The sequence below is a fragment of the Pelophylax lessonae genome (assembly GCF_965119305.1).
Source record: "Pelophylax lessonae genome assembly, chromosome: 2".
Lineage (NCBI taxonomy): Eukaryota > Metazoa > Chordata > Amphibia > Anura > Ranidae > Pelophylax > Pelophylax lessonae.
The window spans coordinates 97,459,553-97,466,608 of NC_138769.1; positions in this window are offsets into that span (position 1 = coordinate 97,459,553).

Consider the following 7,056-nt stretch of genomic DNA (forward strand, 5'->3'; position numbering starts at 1 on the left):
AGTCTGCTATTTGATCACAATAATATAACAAACATGCATTTTTATATACACTATAACATTCTAATCAATTGTTCATTTCATCAACAGGGAAGTGTCACTGAGGAGGAGCCAGGGTGTAGCCAGGAGCCTGCGGAACTCTTTCCACCACCACCTCCTCCTGCCAAACGGAGGCAAAAGAGGAAGCATGTGGATGACATAACCGATGAATTTATACAGGAGGCCACCATAGCCCTACGTAGGAAACCGGAGGCCAATGAATCATTTGGCAACATGACGGGCAAAATTTTAGATAAGGTGGACCTCAGCCAGTGTCAGTATGCCCGAAAAATCATCCTCGATGTGCTGCAAAAGGCTGAAAACGGCATCCTTAATGAGCACAGCCATGCATGCCAGGAGCACCCATGCCCTCCACCTCCACCTCCACCTCCACAACACCCACCACCTCGCCAAATGCCACATGGCCAGTGGCAATATGGCCAGCAGGATCCAAACCTGCCCTCATGGCAACCTGATTTCAGTTACCAGCAACTTTAATTTGTGTAACCCCCTATTATTTATTTTACCCCTGTTTGGCAGTTTGTATTTTAATTTTGTCCAAATGGACCTTTTTTATGTTTATTTTTTTTTATACGGAGAGTATTAATGTTTTCATTTATTTTTTTCTGAGATAAAAAAAATAAAGAAAATTGAAAATACAAAATGGCCTATCTGAATTTGTTAACATGTTTAATATAGTGCATAACCTGAAAAATATGTTTTAGACATTAATTCATACAAGAATAAAGGGTCATATCAATAGTTAGATCTTTGCTGTTTAAACAATAATAATGGTGAAGAGTTCAAATTATTTAATTCTAAAATTTGATAGAACAGATAGAATAGACAAACATTATCTTCATCATAACAGAACACATGCCTTTTTATTAGAAAAGTATTGAATTATGAGCAGCATCTTCCTTCTTCTCACATTTATCAAGATGAGCATGTGCTCCGCATTTCACCTATTTCTTGAACTGCCGCGAGCCGAAAGTTCTTTCTGAATAAAATGTTGAGTTTACTAGAGAAAATTCTTCCGGGAACTCATTTGGTTTGATCATGCGTGTTGGGATTTGTAGCTGTGTGTCGGACGAATTCTGTACTGACTGGCGAACAATCGTCCGTTCTGGTGTCGGCATACAAAAATTTTAATGCTTGCAAGACAGACTCTTGTCCGCAGAATGTGCGCAGACAGCTGTCGGAGGCACCATACTAACAAGCGTACAATCGGCAGATCTTTCGTCCGCCGACGTTTGTATGACGACGATCGGTACGTGTGTACGGGCCTTTAGTATGGTGCTTCCGACAACCGACTCCGACTTTTCGGCCGAAAAAAATCTGGTGTGCAGGCTATAAAATTTTTGTCCGCCGTCAAAACACGGCCGATTTCCGTGCAGTCAGTACAGATTTTGACAGAGAAAAATCTAGTGAGCAATTCTGGGCATGCTCAGTGATGAAAGAACAGAAAGAAAGCAAATCAACACATGACATCACTTCTGAAGTAGAATTTTGTCAGGCGAGAAAATTCGTGTGCAGTCTAGGCACATTCCAACCAACAAAACACAACTCTGGACAAAAGACAGACGATCGGTCGGCCGATAATCGTTGCGTGTGTACTAGGCTTAAGGCTGGGTTCACACTTGAAACGGATGCGGCTGACAGCAGGGGTCCAGTGCATCCCTGTTCTCTGTTTCAGGGACACATCTGGCCTGAATATTTGGCTGAATTCTGACGAACAGGTCCCCTGTGCAATTTGCTCCTTAGCCGCCCAGAGATGTGTGAACCAGTTCCATTGAGAGCCAGTCACAATCTCCTATCATGTGAATTGGACGGGGGATACCTGAATCCAATTCGCATAAGTGTGAAACCAGCATTATACTGGTGGCAATCTGTCAAAAGGGCCCTTACCCCAAGTGGTACTCTGGACCACTCTGATGCTGTTCCTGCTCTTTCCCCTGCCCTGAACCTAGCCAGCATGTGTCTGCACAATGCAGGCATGCCAACATGACCTAACAGACACTATATAAAGCCTCCCTGAGTCCAAGAGTCCAAGATTCGACATAGGCTTCCCCAAAATGGTTGCCAGGAGCTCAATGCAGAGGACAAGTCAATCCTCTGCATGGTTCCCCAAGTGCCAGAGGTAAGCAGCAATTATGTGTTTGCTGTGTTTGCTTTTGGCAGCTAATGTAGACATAAGTGATCTGCGTTCTTTCACCAGCTTAAGCAGTGACTCTGCTAATTGGGGGCAGCAGCTGCTGCCAGCACACAACCCCCCCTTTACAGATATATCAACAGGTTGCTTTTAAAGTGGATTTCCCAGTCCTCATGGAAGGCTGATACATCTACGATTTTAATGCCAGAGGAAGGAAAGAGGAAAGTGGGCCAATGTGCTGCGTATACTTGTAAAACTTGTTTGTGTAGACCTGATGGCTAGGGATATAGATGTGAACCTGGAGAAATAGAGACGCCACTTATGGGGCATACACAAAGAGCATGCAAGGATTAGCAGTATTACCTAATGTTGTCAAGTTGTGAGCATGGCACATTGGTGGAGAGCTCTATACAGCTATCGTTTCAGCCTCTACCTGGTAGGTTACGCTGGATCTTGAGATGCTGTAGTTGGGGAGCCATGTGTCCCCAACTTCTGTCCTAAATACACAGTTCTGAAAGGGTGTTGTGAAAGTCCAAACACAAATTTAACTAACACCCACTACATGCTCTAATTGCAGGATGCGTGCTGCATGGTCTCTCTGCAGAGATTCGGCACTCCATCCTAGTTGGAGCTAAAGCTCTCCAATCAGGTGGGAGCATGAGCTATATATCTGACTCAGCAGAGGGCATATCAGACCTATGCAGAGTGACCACTGCTTTCTTATAGAGTAAGGGTCCTTCTCTGCCAGGGAACAGACTTTTTTTTTTTTACCAAAATGTAAGTCTGTGGACATGTTTTGTTTCAATATACATTATATTGTCAAAAGTATTGAGACACCTGCCTTTACATGCACAAGAACTTTAATGGCATCCCAGTCTTAGTCCGTAGGGTTCAACATTGAGTTAGCCCACCCTTTGCAGCTATTAGAGCTTCAACTCTTCTGGGAAGGCTGTCCACAAGGTTTAGGAGTGTGTCTATGGGAATTTTTGACCATTCTTCCAGAAGTGCATTTGCGAGGTCTGGCACTGATGTTGACCGAGAAGGCCTGGCTTGCAGTCTCCACTCTAATTCATCCCAAAGGTGTTTTTTCTGGTTGAGGTCAGGGCTCTGTGCAGGCCAGTCAAGTTCCTCCACCTCAAACTCGCTCATCCATGTGTTTTTGGACCTTGCTTTGTGCACTGGTGCGCAGTCATGTTGGAACAGGAAGGGGCCGTCCCCTAACTGTTCCCACAAATTGGGAGCATGAAATTGTCCAGAATGTCTTGGTATGCTGACGCCTTAAGAGTTCCCTTCACTGGAACTAAGGGGCAGGGCCCAACCTCAGAAAAACAGCTCCACACCATAATTCCCCCTCCACCAAATGATTTGGACCAGTGCACAAAGCAAGGTTCATAAAGACATGGATAAGCGAGTTTGGGGTGGAGGAACTTAACTGGCTTTCACAGAGTCCTGACCGCAACCCAATAGAACACCTTTGGGATGAATTAGAGTGGAGACTGTGAGCCAAGTCTTCTCTCCAACAACAGTGCCTGACCTCACAAATGCGCTTCTAGAAGAATGGTCAAACATTCCAATAGACACACTCCTAAACCTTGTGAACAGCCTTCCCAGAAGAGTTGAAGCTGTTATAGCTGCAAAAGGGTGGGTCAGCTCAATATTGAACACTACCAACAAAGACTGGGATGCCATTAAAGTTCATGTGCGTGTAAAGGCAGGCGTCTCAATACTTTTGACAATATAGTGTATCTGGAATATACAGTAGCTGATTTAAACTAAAATTTTAAAGGAGTTTTAAGCATTTTACATCAGTTCCTAGGTTTAAAGAAACTCACAGCTAGCATCCCTACAAATCATATAGCCAGTTTGAAAACCAGTTTACTAAGCAATCTATTTTAAACTAAGGGAGAAAGCCAGAGTATCAAAAAAACTCAAGCTGGCCGAGAATACAAAATTGATAGGGCCTTTAAAACTCTCATGCCCGGAATAAGGCTCTGGAAGACCAGAGTACTATCCTTGTAGCCACTGCACTGCCTTCTGCTGTCAATAGAGAGGCAACTTCATCTCAAAAAATTGCGTACATATAACCTCTTTTATGTGTTTTTATCTGGACGGGAAATGTCCTTTAACCCAAATCATATATTGGATTTATTAAAAAGTGTACATCACCAGTTATACACTGCTCAAAAAAATCAAAGGAACACTTTGAAAACACATCAGATCACAATAGGGAAAAAATATCATGCCGGATATTTATACTGATAATGTGTTAGGAACAAAAGGATGGCACATCGTTTGATGGAAATTAAAATGATCAACCTACAGAGGGTTGAATTCAAGGCTAGTCCATTTTGCTGAAATTTATTGCAGCAACTCAAAATGGTACTCAGTAGTTTGTATGGCCCCCACGTGCTTGTATGCACGCCTGGCAATGTCGGGGCATGCTCCTAATGAGATGACGGATGGTGTCTTTGGGTATTTCCTGCCAGATCTGGACCAGGGCATCACTGAGCTCCTGAACAGACTGAGGTGCAACCTGGCAGCATCGAATGAATCGAAATATAATGTCCCAGAGGTATTCTATTGGATTTAGGTCCGGCGAGCAAAGGGTCTATTCAGTGGTATCAATTCCTTCATCCTCCAGGAACTGGCTGCATACTCTCACCACATGAGGCCGGGCATTGTCGTGCACCAGGAGGAACCCAGGACCCACTGCACCAGTGTAGGATCTGACAATGGGTCCAAGGATTTCATTCCAATACCTAAAGGCAGTCAGGGAGTCATTGTCTAGCCTGTAGAGGTTTGTGCGTCCCTCCATGGATATGCCTCCCCAGACCATCACAGACCCACTACCAAACCAGTCATGCTGAACGATGTTTCAGGCAGCATAACATTCCTGATGGCTTCTCCAGACCCTTTCACGTCTGTCACATGTGCTCAGGGTAAACCTGCTCTCATCTATGAAAAGCACAGGACCCCAGTGGGGGACCTGCCCATTCTGGTGTTCAATGGCAAATGCCAATCGAGCTCTAAAGTGCTGGGCAGTGAGCACAGGGCCCACTAGAGGATGACGGGTACTCATGTCACCCTCATGAAGTCTGTTTCTGATTGTTTGGTCAGAGACATTCACACCAGTGGCCTGCTGGAGGTCATTTTGTAGGGCTCTGGCAGGGCTCATCCTGTTCCTCTTAGCACAAAGGAGCAGATCCCGGTCCTGCTGATGGATTAGGGACCTTCTACAGCCCTGTCCAGCTCTTCTAGAGTAACTGCCTGTCTCCTGGAATCTCCTCCATGCTCTTGAAACTGTGCTGGGAGATACAGCAAACCTTCTGGCAATGCCACATATAGATGTGGCATCCTGGAGGAGGTAGACTGCCTGTGCAACCTCTATAGGGTCCAGGTATCGTCTCATGCTACCAGTAGTGACACTGACCCTAGCCAAATGCAAAACTAGTGAACTAGTGTCAGTGGCCTTCACCTGTATAACCATTCCTGTTTTGGAGGTTGTCTCATTGTTGCCCATCTAGTGCATCTGCTGTTAATTTTATTAACACCAAAGCAGCTGAATCTGATTAACAACCCCCTCTGATATTTAACTGACCAGATCAATATCCAGGAGTTTAATTGACTTGATGCTATACTCTGATTAAAAAGTGTTCCTTTAATTGTATTGAGCAGTGTAAGTGAGAAACAAAAGTTTCACAGCAAAAACACCAACTTAGACTGCTATGTAATGAATATGCAACATAAAGAATTAAGATCACACAAAAATTGTACAATCTTATAATTAATCCAGTGGGTGCCACATATTGACCCAGGTTTGGGCTGTTGTTTTAGTTGTTCAGTGAAATACCCGTATTGGTATTCAATTATACTGAGACATGGTATGGCCAGACAGTAACTTTCTAGCAGTGACCTTCTAGGACCTTAAGAAAGGCCAGACACGATCAATCTTCCCATTACTGTGAGGGTGAAGCATTAAATAAACACAAACTGCTACATGGAGCATACAGAAGCATTTGGACAGCTGCTTTACCCCCTACCAAGCCTAAAGACTACATCAACCAGTATATTCCTGTTTTTCAGGTACCCTTTGAACCCCAAATTAATCAAAATGGACCCTTAAAAAGATATTAAAGGCAACAATTAAAAAAATAAATAAATGAAAACAAACATGTCATACTTACCTGCTCTGTGCAGCGGTTTTACACAGAGCAGCTCCAATCCTCCTCGGGTCCTCTGCCGGCGCTCCCTGCCCCTCCCTCCTGTCAATTGCCCCCACCTTTAGCCCTTAGAACCACTTTAAGTAGCATGAGTAACAAAAAGTAGCTTAGGCTGCTAAGCTCAGCATCAGTCTGAAACTGTACCCCACAGTGCTTCTTTTGCTCTACAAGCAGTCCTCAGTCTTTGGGGTTGAATGGATCTCAGGTTTGTTAGGTGAACCTGTCGGTGACATGATCTGAAGACTTTGGGAAAAGGTAAGTATAAGGGCTGGTTCACACCAGATGTAGTCCAAAGTGTTTTTATTCTGCTTTAAAAATGCAGGACAGTGTTTAACATGGATTCCAATAGCCTATGGCCCTAGTTGACACCAGAGAAGTGCAGTGTGGTCAACAAAAGTAGAACATGTTGCATTTTTTCTGTATGGTAAGCATCTGGAATACAGCAAAAGGCATCAAAAACGCACTGGACCACACATGTCCCTAATTTTCATCAAATTAGGTGAATAATTTGCCCAAAACACCCCATCCCCCCACTGACAGACTCTCGACCTACTACCCTTCCCCCACCCCAACTACCGCCCCCTTCCATGGCTGACAGACCCCCTCCCCAACCACTGCACCCTACTCACAGACCTTCATCACCCAACT